General features: G+C 42.4%; 1 protein-coding gene across 2 annotated transcripts in view; it reads left to right on the top strand.

Annotated features, from left to right (window-relative positions):
• The first annotated feature begins 90 nt into the window (after nt 1–90).
• STAU1 (staufen double-stranded RNA binding protein 1) overlaps nt 91–13,705 on the top strand; it is a 91,339-nt gene continuing 77,724 nt past the window's right edge. Inside the window, exons 1-3 of one of the 2 annotated variants that reach the window (XM_054510154.2) lie at nt 91–243; nt 5,094–5,207; nt 5,629–5,746. The gene's annotated coding sequence lies outside the window, so the exon portion shown is untranslated. The remainder of the gene's footprint in view (nt 244–5,093; nt 5,208–5,628; nt 5,747–13,705) is intronic. The other variant, XM_045885935.3, reaches the window with a different exon arrangement.

Below are 13,705 nucleotides of genomic sequence, written 5' to 3'. Positions count from 1 at the left end.
GACATCACTTCCGTTTGGGGGAAGGCCCTGCGACGCTCCTCCCCTGAGCGCGGAGTGCGCACGCGGCAATCTGGGAGGTGGTTTCGGGTGACGGAGTCCGCGGCCGGCTGGGCTTCGGTGAATTCCTTTGTCTTGGTCGCTGGCCGCGGCGTGCGGCGTGCGCCGTGCGGAGGAGGTGCGCTGGCGGAGCTCTGTGTCTGTGCATTTGCGGACAGAAAGTTGTGGAAGAAATGGCAATAAACGGTTAGCAGGGATTGCTACTGGGTAGAATTATGTGCTTTTTATTTTCTTCTTAGATCTTTTCCATAAAAAAGAAAAGAAGTTAAACAAAACTAAGACTAGCTAACACTTATATAGCAGTTACTGCGCCCGGAGAACTGATTACTTTTATATGCATTAACTAATTTAATCACCATAGCAACCCTAGCAGAAGCTACCATTACTGTGGGCGTTTTACGTACGGGGAGATGGAGACACTGAAAGGTTCCCAAGGCCACCCAGCCAAGATTACAACCCAGGCAGTGGCTCCAGAGTCTAGAAAGTAGGTCCCAGAGCTTACCAGAAGCTTTTCCTCTCCTTTCTGAGTGTGGAAATCTTGGCTCGTAACTGCGCTTATGATCACCTCCTCTAGGCAACTTTCCCTTAAACATCTCCTCAAATGTGTAGTTTTCCCAGATTACCCATCCTTGGTAGCTATTTGCTCCTGTGTGCCTGTGATTTGTACCATTTTCAAGTGTACAGTTCAGTGGCATTAATTACATTCACGATGTTGTGCAACCATCACTACTGTGTGTTTCCAGAATTTTTTTCATGAGCACAAATGAACTCTATAACCATTAAGCAACAGGTCCCCATTCGCCTCTCCCCAGTCCTGATAACCTCTCATCTACTTTCTGTCCCTATGAATTTGCCTATCTTAGATATTTCATATAAGTTGAACTTTTACAATATTTATCCTTTCGTGTCTGGCTTATTTCCCTTAGCAGTATTTTCAAGGTTCATCCATGCTGTATGTAGCCTGTGTCAGAACCTCACTGAGGATGAATGATGTGCTGGTTGAATGTACATACCACATTTGGTGTATCCGTCCGTCAGCTGAGGGGCACTTGGGTTGCTCCCACCTTTTGACTATTGTGAATACTGCTGCAATGAACAGTGACCTACAAGGATATATTTGAGTCTCTGTTTTCAGTTCTTTTGGGTATATTCCTAAGAGTGAAATTGCTGGGTAAAATGAAAATTCTAATGTTTAGCTTTTTGAGGAACCACCAAATTATGTTCCACAGTGGCTACACCATTTTACATCCCCACTAGTAATGCATAAGGCTTCCAGTTTCTCCACATCCTTGGCAACACTTGCTGTTTTCCTCCTTTTTTAAATTTTATTTATTTTTTATTGTAGCTTCAGGTGTCTTTTAATGGTGGTTCTGATCGTGGTGAGTTTCATACCCTAGCCTCAGACACTGAATCTTGTGAATGAAGAATATCTATCACTTTGAGTGTTATTTCTTTCCCTATGGATCCTAATGGAAGGTCTACCTCTCATAAGCACGTAGACACAAAGTTTTTTTATACATTCACAGGGGCCTAGTTGACCCCTGAAGTTCATCCAATCATCCCAAGTGAAATTCCTTGTTCCAGGCAATAGACAGGAGAGACTTGATCTGATTCATCTTCTGTCCACTTCTCTTCACTTCTGCTCCCACCACCTCATTCAAGTCACCATCTTCTCTCAACTGGATATCTGCAGCAACAGATTGGTCTTCTAGGGTCTCCTCTTGCCTCTCTTCAGTCCATTCTCCACACAATAGAGAGATCTTTCACAAACCCAAATCCTATTGCCTCAATCCCCTGCTTGAACACTACGGTACGCTTAGAATAAAATCCCAACTCCTTCTGAGCAACATGATCTAGCTCTTTCCTACCCCATCAACTTCTACTACTACTCTCCCCTTGTTTCCTCTACTCCAGCCACATTGGCCTTCCTATTACCCACACAAGCCAATCTCGTTCCCACCTAAGGACCGTTATGCTGACTGTTCCCGCTACGCAGAATGCTGTTCCCTTCAGTCAGTGTGTGACTGGCTCATACCCATCCTCTGACCACCGCATAAACGAGCAGCACCCATCTTGCAGTCACTCCCTATCCCATCCCTCTTACTTCCCTCCTAGCACTTAGCACTCTTTGAGATAATTTTATTAGTTAATTTAGTGAACTTGTGTAGAGTCTGTCTTACTAGATATGAGCTCCAGAAGGGTGAGGGCTTTGTCTAACTTGTTCACTGCTGTATCCCAAGTGCTTAGTATAGTGCTTGGCACATAGCGGGCACCCAGTGAATGCCAGGTGAATAAACAAGTGAATGAATGTCTTTACATGTTTTTGAATCGTTTTCAGATGTATATCAGGTCTGTATGCCCATGTTTGCTCAATTCAAATAGACCTTATGTCAGCTCTGGCTGACATCATTACCTGAGCTCTGCAGGGCAGGAAGCATGTCCAACTCTTGGGCCATAGAGCAGTGCTGGAATTTCACTATTTATAATGAAGGACCAACATTTTAAATTTCCAATCCAGGGGTACCTGCCTGGCTCAGTTGGTAGAGCATGTGACTCTTGATCTCAGGATTGTGAGTTTGAGTCCCACCTTGGTTGTAGAGATTACTTAAAAATCTTTTAAAAATAAATTAAAATAAATTTAAAATAAATAAAATTTCCAGCTGGCTCAGTTGGTAGAGCATGTGACTCTTGATCTCAGGATTGTGAGTTTGAGCCCCACCTTGGTTGTAGAGATTACTTAAAAATCTTTTTAAAATAAATTTAAATAAATTTAAAATAAATAAAATTTCCAGCTGGCTCAGTTGGTAGAGCATGTGACTCTTGATCTCAGGATTGTGAGTTTGAGCCCCACCTTGGTTGTAGAGATTACTTAAAAAATCTTTTAAAAATAAATTAAAATAAATTTAAAATAAATAAAATTTCCAATCCACTGCAGACTGGTACTTATGTGAAATACAGTGAAATATTATAGCAATGCCAGTTTGCTAGAAAACTTTCTAAAATCTTATTCTCAATTTCTGTACTTTATTGTCCTGAACAGGTAATAAACACTTTACAAACGGGCACCAGGTACAGTCCATATTTTAGACGCAATTTTTTTTTTTTTTAAAGATTTTATTTATTTATTTGAGAGAGAGAATGAGAGACAGAGAGCATGAGAGGGAGGAGGGTCAGAGGGAGAAGCAGGCTCCCCGCCGAGCAGGGAGCCCGATGCGGGACTCAGTCCCAGGACTCTGGGATCATGACCTGAGCCGAAGGCAGTCGCTTAACCAACTGAGCCACCCAGGCGCCCGCAATTTTTTTTTTTTAAGATGTTATTTATTTATTTGAGAGAGAGAGAGACACAGCGAGAGAGGGAACACAAGCAGGGGGAGTGGGAGAGGGAGAAGCAGGCTTCCTGCCGAGCAGGGAGCCCGATGCGGGGCTCGATCCCAGGACCCTGAGGTCATGACCCGAGCCGAAGGCAGACGCTTAACGACTGAGCCACCCAGGCTCAGTCCATATTTTGAGTCAAACTGTCATTCGAGCTCAGCACAACACACGGTAGATGTCAGTGTTTAGAGCATTTCCTCGAACTCTTAGAAAACCAAGACAAGAACATCACACTGGATTAAAGGCAAAGATGGACAGGAACAGACTTTGTTTACTATAAAACATCAAATAATGCCAATTGTTAGAGCAGTGCTGTCCATTGGAACTTTCTGCAGCAATTAAAATGTCTTGTATCTGTCCTGTCCAGTAGGGTAACCACTAGCCACGTGTGGATTGATTTTTCCATTTTTTGTTTTATTTAAGTTAAATAGCCCCCCGTGGCTAGTGGCAAATATTTTCGATAGTGCAGCTAGATCAAGTTATGTCTTTGAAAATACGGTCCTCCATCTCCTTTAGAAACTGATATCCTATCAGTGTCCAAGATCTGTCTTATTCTACTGCCTAGATGTTGGTCCAGTCAGACCTTCCCCCATTCCCCAATTCAGTGGATGACAATTCCATTCAAGGAACCATGCGTACTTGATTTCTCCCCCTCCTTTACTACCCCCCACCCAACCTCCCATTCTTCATATCCTCTCAGTATTACCTCCATCTCACAGCTCCCTCTAATTCTCCCCATCTCCCCCATCACCATATCTCACCTGGAGAGCAGCCTCATAACCAGCTTCCCTGGGGCCAGTCTGGTTCACCATTCCCATCCTCCCTGCCTCGGTGAAAAGTCTTGAGTGACTTCCACTGTTTTTTTATTTTCGGTTTTAATTATTATTATTATTTTTTTTTACTTCCATTGTTTTTTAGGATAAAGACAAACCTCCTCCTTCTGGGCCTATAAGCCCCTCCTTTGTCTGGCCCCATTCCCACTCCCAACCCTTACGTAGGTCAAATTCCATCTTTTTCTTTTTTTTTTTTAAATAGAAGTCTATCATGATCAGTGCAATTCTTTGGAGCGCCAGACACAGTTTTAATTTTACTTTCATTTGTTGTGAGTTGGTAAGTGGTCTTTCCCACTAAATCATCAGCTCCATGAGGACCAAGACGAGGTATGTTTTTTGCTCACCATTTTATTCTACCTAGCCTGGCAGGATGATATTTGGTATCAGGGCAGGTTAGCAGAGTGTTTGAGCTCACAGCTTGTGGAAGTAGCTCTCTAGGTTCAAATCCCCGGCTCCACCTCTTACTAGGTGTGACTTCGGCGAATTACCTTCCCTGTGTATCCATTTTCTCACCTGTAAAATGGCAACAGAGTAACACCGACCTCTTAGAGTTTTAGATTACATATTTAAAACAGCGCTTGGCACACGGTGAGCACTGGATAATGTCAGTTATTATTAAATGAGTATAAATCATTATTTCATAAATGAAGACAGGTATCCCATAATTTTTGAAAGTTTACATTACACCACTTCGCTTTTATGAAAGACCTGCATCAGTTACCTGTTAGAGCATTTCTGCACTAACAGAAAGAAATCAGAAGAGGATGTTTGCTTTTGGGAAAAAAAAAAAAAGGCAAAAAGCAAAAATAGCTCTCAACGTTTGTTTTGCAGCCAGCGGTTACAGAGCCAGCGCAGCCCAGCAGCAAGAGTGGTGCCACCAAGCTCCTTCCCCATGACTCCACTCAGCATCTCAGCATCCAGCTGCCAGAGCTTTGAAATGTGTCTGTGAGTATCTGTACTTTATCTCAGTTTATTTTGTGCATCCGTTGCCATGATGTGTCATAAGGTATCAGAAGAACCTAAAGGGTTATTTTTTGGGGGGTCTGGAACACTCAAAAAAGTTTCCATATAAATTTAACAGTAATTGCTCCTTCATGTTAAGACATTTCCACTTACAGTAGAAATGCTCTACTTTGGAAGAGCAGGAAACCTGTATGTGGATTCTGCCTCCCTATTAGGATCCTCCAGTTGGGGGCACGTGGGTGAGATTGGGGGGCTGGAGAAGGTAGAAGGGACCTGCTCCTTGTTTGCTGAACATTCCTGCGAGTGTCACTCCAACAGCAATTCTTCTTCCTGGAAATGACTGTTCATTCCAGTTTCCAGCTGGTTCTAGTTTGCAGGTTTTTATCATTCTTTTTTAATACAGCACCAGCTTCACTCTACCTGTTCAGAGCACCAGCAACAGCTGAGTGGTGCTGCCTCCTCCACCACAGTTGGAGTCCCGGCCCCACGAGAACTTCCTCTGGGTTCAGAGACACCAGCAGGTTAGTGCCTCTCTGTTGTATTGGCCCCCTTCTCTCAACTCCTTAGTTTTGGTGTTTCCAGCCTCTTCCAGATGTCCTCCCAACTCATGCCTGCTCCCTGCACTTACTACTCAGTGTCCCTTTTTGCCTTTTATGGTGTTAACCGCTGGTATGTTTACTTTTCAAGTATGTTCACAAAATCTTTGATTTCCTTCCTTCAAGAGGTAGAGCTGAATTCCCCACTTGAGTGTAGGCTGTACTTAGTGACTTGCTTCTAAACAATAGAATGTGGGGACAGTGTTGGAGTTCATAAAAAACTTAGCGGCTACACTTAGTACTTCCTTGAATCACATGCTCTGGGAGAAGTGTGTTGTGCCACTGAGTGTGTTGAGGACATTCTAGCAGCCTATGCAAAGGCCTATGTAATGAGGAATGAGGCCTCCTGGCAACAGCCAGTAAGAAACTGAGGCCTCTGTCATATGAGGAAGATACCATTTTTTTTTAAAGATAGTATTTATTTATTTGACACAGAGAGAGAGAGCACAAGCAGGGCGAGTGGCAGGCAGAGGGAGAGGGAGAAGCAGGCTCCCCGCTGAGCAGGGAGCCCGACGTGGGGCTTGATCCCAGGACCCTGGGATCATGACCTGAGCCAAAGGCAGACACTTAACTGACTGAGCCACCCAGACAAGAAATAATGAGTGTTGGGGAGGATGTGGAGAAAAGGGAACCCTTGTGCACTATTGGTGGGAATGTAAATTGGTGCAGCCACTGTGGAAAACAGTATGGACGTTTCTCAAAGAATTAAAAGGAGAGCTACCATATAATCCAGCAATCCCACTTCTGGGTATTTATCCAAAGGAAGCAAAAGTACTAACTTGAAGAGATGTCTGTTCATATTCATAGCAGCATTGTTAACAATAGCCAAGACACGGAAGCAATCTAAGTATCCACTGATGTATAAATGGATAAAGAAATCGGGGCGCCTGGGTGGCTCAGTTGGTTAAGCGACTGCCTTCGGCTCAGGTCATGATCCTGGAGTCCCGGGATCGAGTCCCGCATCAGGCTCCCTGCTCAGCGGGGAGTCTGCTTCTCCCTCTGACCCTCCTCCCTCTCGTGCTCTCTGTCTCTCATTCTCTCTCACAAATAAATAAATAAAATCTTAAAAAATAAATAAATAAATAAATGGATAAAGAAAATGTGGTGTATATATACACAGTGGAATATTATTCAGCCATAAAAAAAGAAGGAAATCTCGCCATTTGCAACAACATGGATAGACCTTGAGGGCATTATGCTAAGTGAAATGTCAGAGAAAGACAAATATTGTATGATCTCACTTATTTGTGAAATCTGCAAAAAAAACCAAAACCAAACCAAACTCTCCCCTCCAAAAAACCAAACTCATAGATACAGTGAACAAATGGGTGGTTGCTAGAGGTGTGGGGGGGGGGGGGGGTAGGGGGTGGATGAAATGCGCGAAGTTATAAAATAAATAAGTCATGGAGATGTAATATAAGCATGGCTACTATAGTAAATAATATCGTATTTGTATATTTGAAAGTTCCTAAGAAAATAAACCTTAAATGTTCTCAAGGAAAAAAAATTTATAACTATGTGTAGTGATGGATGTTAACTAGACTTAAGGTGTTGCTCATTTCACAATGTATACAAATATAAAATCCTTATGTCACACACATGAAACTAATATAATGTTATATGTCAATTATATCTCAATTAAAAAAAAAAGAACTATAAACCAGGTGAATTAGCTACTTATTTCTAAGTAACAAATAACCCCCAAAAGTCAGTGGCTTAAAACAAACATCCGGAACCTTGCAGTTTGTACGGGTGAGGATTTCAGAAGCGCTGTAGCTACAGGGTTGTGGCTCAGGGCCTCCCATGAAGTTGTGGTCACAATGTCAGCAGGGGCTACAGTCATCTGAAGGCCTACCTGAGACTGGAGAGAGAGCTCACTCTCTCTTACTCTCTCTCAAATAAATAAATAAAATCTTTTAAAAAAAGAGAGAGATTAACATTTGTTTTTTTTTTAAGATTTTATTTATTTCAGAGAGAGAGCGCGTGTGCAAGCATGAGCAGGGGGAGGGGGAGAGAGAGAGAGAAGCAGACTCCCCACCGAGCAAGGAGCCCAATGAGGGGCTCAATCCCAGGACCCCGGAATCATGACCTGAGCTGAAGGCAGCCACTTAGCTGACTGAACCACGCAGGTGCCCCAGAGATTAACATTTAAATCAATAGACTGAGTAAAGCAAATTGACCTCCATAACGCGAGGAAGCCTCATCCAAGCAGTTGAAGGCCTGAATAGAACAGAAGACTGACTCTTCACTGAGTAAGAAAGTATTCTTCCAGTCTGACAGGCTTCGTTGAACTGGAACGTCCACTCTTCCTGATTTTACAGCAATTCCCAGCCTTCAGACTCAAACTGGGACGTTGGCTCTCTAGATTTTGGATTTGCTAGCTCCATAATCGTGTGAGCCAATTCCTTATCATAAATCTCTCTCTCACTCTCCCTGTCCCTTTCCCACCCTCCCTCTGTCTCTGTCTATGTGTGTATATATCTACAGATATCTCTAAATGGATGAGATAGATAATCTCCAGACCTGAAGGCTAAGTCCAGAAACAGTGGCCAAATCACTCCACAATCTCCGTTGGTTGAATTGGTACCACTGCTACTTCCAGATATTGTGATTTATCCCCTGACCACAAGACCAGGGGCCACTGTTGCCTCTGAAGCTGAGAGTTTCTGCTGCCATGCTGGTGAGGGTGGATTCCAGCTCTGGCTCCCGGCTTCTTGTGGAAGACCAGCACTAATGCTTCTGATTGACAGAGGCTGGGTCACGAGCCTGTACTCCAGCTGCAGAGCCTCTGCAAAAGTGATTATCTAGTCTCAATCTTAGAGAGGCATGAATTGATGAAATGGGATATTCCCAAACACTGGTAGGGGAAGGAGTCCAAGAATGTTGAGCAGCCATAAAGGGTAACAGATATTCATTGCAGCAAGGCTGGAAGGACAGAAGATGTTGAGTTTCTGAATAGTCAAGACCTACACCTCTCACTTCTGTCACACCCTGGGGCGCAGCAGGTCTCTTGATAAGGGTCAATGCATGGACAGGCTTGGAGCAAAGGAAGTGGTTGCTAAGAGTAGAGCCATCTAACTCAGATGGGGCATGGTTTTGGACTCAGTCTCTGAGCAAATCAGCAGTAATCACTGAGCAGAAAGCTAAAGGGCCTTTCCCAATTTTCTTGTATTATGGGAATCTGGGTTGTTATTATTTTGTTTTGTTTGTATGATTCCAATAGATGGGAAAGAACCCCCCCCAAAAGTTGACATTAGATTTACTGCCAAACTTGGTGAATGTAGACAATCAAAGGAATTCAAAGTTGATTTCTCTTTTGATAAAAGAGCAGGTAGAATGACCAAACTCCTTTCATCCTTTTGCTCCACATCACCATTATGTGGCTTCCACTACACTGGTCAAAATGGCTGCTGAAGTTCCAGCCATCAGGGCTCATTCCAGCAAGCATGAAGGAAGGGGGAGGGTAAGGAGAACTCATATTCTCCCCTTAATCACACTTCCAGGAGGCCATATAGATGACTTTTGCTTCCATCTCATTGGCCAGGACTTAGTCTGTGGGCACTCCTACCTACAAAGAGGCAGGCAAATATAGATTTTATTCTGAGCAGCCATATGCCCAACTAAAAATGTAGAGTTTTACTGCTAAGGAAAAAGTGGATAATGGCTATTGAGAGCAACAGGAAATTTCTGTCACAGTCAAGAGGCACATACACTAAAATGCTATCCACAATTATATCTGGAAGGTGAAAATACAGATGATTTTTAGTTACTTTATAGTTTTCCCTACTACTTGATTTAAAAAAAACTAACCATATATTTATAATCAGAAGGGAAATAGGCATTGCCACTCTTTCCAATCTGAAGGGGAAAACACAATATGAATAAAATAAGTGGTAAAATGATGTACCAGAGCTAAGGCAATTTTTAAAGAAATACCTCTGCTCTCAGGAGGGCTTACGCAATGTTCCCAAGGAAATAAAACTTCCCTGGAAATGCAGCTCCCTTTAGCAACCCGATCATGGTTCTCTCCACCTACAGATAAGATCTTGTCCTCCCCAGAATGCCACAAGGATCTGTTTGGACTTGTCATGGCACAGGGCATGTTTGGCACTGACGTATATGTTCTTGCCTTAGTCCTGGTATCACCCGGCCACATTCCATGGGTGCCGGGCATCTCCCTGCACTGTGAATGCTGCCGCATGGGCTGCAGCTTCACTAAATATTTATTAGATGGTGTCAAATCCAGGCTGTCTTCACATCTTAATTCCCCTAAATGATTTGCAGTTGATAAGATCTGAGTAGATGTGGAAACCTTGACAAACTTGCCCAAGAATGAGCAAGTCCTATGAGATCCTTGGCGGTCAAAGATGTCGAGAGCTTTGGAGATTTGCTACACTTGTGTAAAATCCATCTTGACTTTCATTCCCATTCTCCTCCTCACCATCCCCACCCAGGTTCTTATCTCCTCTCCAAATCAGAGTCTTTGAAGATCAGATTGGAAAGAAGACTTCTTTTCCTCTTTGGGGGTCTGACATCAACCCCAGAACTTTAGCTGAGAACTGAGAATCCGCCCAATTCAAAGTAGAGTTTCCAACTGATTTTTATTCTCAGAGAGTCAAGGTGGATGTTAATAATTAATGTTGAGCAATATTCTACTACTAAATAGTGGCACCAACTCAAGATCAGTTTACTAACATAATATTTTCATATGTTCTGGAACAAAGACAGACACAGGGATATTGCCATCTCCTTCCCTTCTCCCTCCCCAGAGGTAACCATTCTCATGAATTTGAAGTGTTAACCTTCCTGTGGGTGCTGTTATATCCCCATTTTACAGGTAAAGAAAATGAGGCACAGGTTGATAAAGGAATTTGCCCAAGGTCACACTTTAGGGAGTTGTGGAACCAGTACAGACAGGTGATAAGTCAGATGAAGGAAAGACTGCAGGTTGATAAGAGGTACTGGGGCATGTGGTCAGGGAAGTCGGCTCTGGAGAGGTGACCATGTTCCAAAGCTGAGAACTGAAGAGCAACTAAGTGAGATTTCTAGGAAGAAAGAACAAGAGCAAAGGTTCCAAAGTGGGAAGGAACTTGGGCAAAATGGCTGCCCCTCTAGCGGCTGTCTTGGACCTGGAAGATGAGGATGGTGCATCAGTGAGCTTGAAACATAAAGGTCATATAGGTCTTGAACTACTGACCTAGCTACATTTATGAATGAAGCCAAATTATCTTGTGTTGTTTAAGCCCTGTTGTTTGGTTTGGTTTTGTTGTCACATGTTAACTGCATCTACTCCTAATTGTTCCATTGTCCCTTCCTTGTGTGAATTCAAATAAGATGTATGCATGTATACAGAGCCATTGTATTGACCCTATACCTGTCTCATTTTTGTTTCTACCCCTTGATTTCTTCATCTTTTTTAAAGCAAGTTATAGTCATAGTGTAGTTCTGCTTTTGGCGGTGGTCTTAGAAATCATTTTATTGCAAGAAACAAATACCTGTTGAAGTTAGATTATAGAAAGATTTATTGAAAGCCTGGGTAACTCAGTGGGTTGGGTGTTCAACTCTTGATTTCAGCTCTAGTCAGGATCTCAGGGTTGTGGGATCGAGCCCCATGTCCAGCTCTGTGCTGAGCCCGGAGCCTGCTTGGGATTCTCTCTCTCTCTCTCTCCCCCTGCTCCTCTTCCTGCTTACTTGCTCTATTTCTCACTCTCTCTCTCAAAAATAAAATAAAATAAAATAAAATAAAATAAAATAAAATAAAATAAAATAAAATAAAATAAAGGGGTGTCTGAGTGGCTCAGTCAGTTAAGCCTCTGCCTTCGGCTCAGGTCATGATCCCAGGATCCTGGGATTGAGCCCCACATTGGGCTCCCTGCTCAGCGTTGGGCTTTCTGTCTGCTTCTCTCTCTCCCTCTGCCCTTCCCCTCCATTCATGCTCTCTCTCTCTCAAATAAATAAATAAAATCTTAAATAAATAAATATTTTTAAAAAGAAAGATTTATTGAAAGGCATAGATGTCTCAAGGAAATAAAACAATATAAACGTTATTAAGATTATTCTATGATTTACACACATTAACATATTTAATTCTCACAATAGCCTTATGAGTAGATCAATACCCCAATTTTTTAAACAGCTTTATTGAGATATAATTCATATACCACATTTTTCACCCATGTAAAGCAACATCACCAAAATCAATTTTAGAACATTTTCATCAGATAAAAGCCCAAGAGAAATGCCATACTCTTTAGCTATCATCCCCAATCTTCACACATACTCCAGTCCTAGGCAACCACTAATCTACTTTTTGTCTCTGTGGATTTGCCTACTCCAGAATATTCACATAAATGGAATTTTATAATACATGACTAATTCCTTTCTCTTAGCATGTTGTAGCATGTACAGTACTCCATTCTTTTATAAATGGCTAAGTCATATTCCATTGTGTGGATGTGCCGCATTTTGTTCATCAGTTGGTGGGCATTTGGGTTATTTCCTTTTTTTTTTTTTGGCTGTTATGAATAATGTTATTGTGAACATACATGAACAAATTTTCAGGCAGACATATTTTAATTTTCTTGGGTAGTACGAGTGGAATTGTTGGGTCATATGTTAACTCTATGTTTATATTTTTGAGGAACTGCCAAACTCATCAAAACAACATTAGGATCATCAGATTGGGAAGTCGGCTTACTGTAATTACTCACTGAAGCAGTGGGAAGGGGATATGGCAACAAGTGAACAGCTTATTAGATCGTTTGCCCAGAAATGACACATGTCATTTCTGCTCATCTTTTATTGGTCAAGTTAAGTCATACAGTCACACCCAGTGTCAAGGGGGCAGGAAAGCACAGTCTTACCTAACATGCAGAAAGGGGAAAGAACTAGAAACATTTACAGAAGGATGCTAATAGCCAGTGCAGTGAATGTTGTGTAGAAAGACTTAGGAAAGGCCTCTATGAGGGGATGATGTTTACTCTGAGACTGGAAAGATCAGAAAGCCTGTTAGAGATGATCTGGGAAAAGAGATACTCAACATCAGTAATCATTAAGAAAATGTAAATTAAAACCGTGAGGAACACTTAACACCCACCAAGATGGCTCTATGGTTGACCCTTGAACAACACAGGTTTGAACTGCGTGACTCCACTTATACATTGATTTTTTTTCTTTTTAATTTTAAAGATTATTTGTTTGAGATATAATGTGAGAGAGAGAGAGAGAGAGAGAGAGCATGAGCGGGGGCGGGGGTTGCAGAGGGAGAGGGAGAAGCAGGCTCCCCTCTGAGCAGGGAGCCCTATGGTAGGCTTGATCCCAGGACCCTGGGATCATGACCTGAGCCGAAGGCAGACGTTTAATTGATTGAGCCACCCAGGTGCCCCACGTGGATTTTTTTCCCACAAATACAGTAGAGTATGGTAAATGTATTTTTTTTTCTTTCTTTCTTTCTTTTCTTTCTCTTTCCTTTCTTTCTTTCTTTCTTTCTTTCTTTCTTTCTTTCTTCCTTTCTTTCTTTCTTTCTTTCTTTCCTTCCTTCCTTCCTTCCTTCCTTCCTTCCTTCCTTCCTTCCTTCCTTTCCTTTCCTTTCCTTTCCTTTCCTTTCCTTTCCTTTTTTATGTAAGCTCTACGCCCAACATGGGGCTTGAACTCATGATCCCAAGATCAAGAGTCACATGCTTTACCAACTGAGCCAGCCAGGCACCCCTATTTTCTCTTTCTTATGATTTTCTTAATAACATTTTCTTTTCTCTAGCTTACTTTATTGTAAGAATGCAGTATATAAGGGCGCCTGGGTGGCTCAGTTGGTTAAGCGACTGCCTTCGGCTCAGGTCATGATCCTGGAGTCCCAGGATCGAGTCCCGCATCGGGCTCCCTGCTTGG

This window comes from Mirounga angustirostris, unplaced genomic scaffold (genome assembly GCF_029215605.1).
Source record: "Mirounga angustirostris isolate CCGP_5_RB_7025 unplaced genomic scaffold, mMirAng1.0.hap1 SCAF_10, whole genome shotgun sequence".
Classification (NCBI taxonomy): Eukaryota; Metazoa; Chordata; class Mammalia; order Carnivora; family Phocidae; genus Mirounga; species Mirounga angustirostris.
The sequence above is the reverse complement of the archived record's forward strand: the minus strand, read 5'-3'. Positions and strand labels throughout refer to the sequence as shown.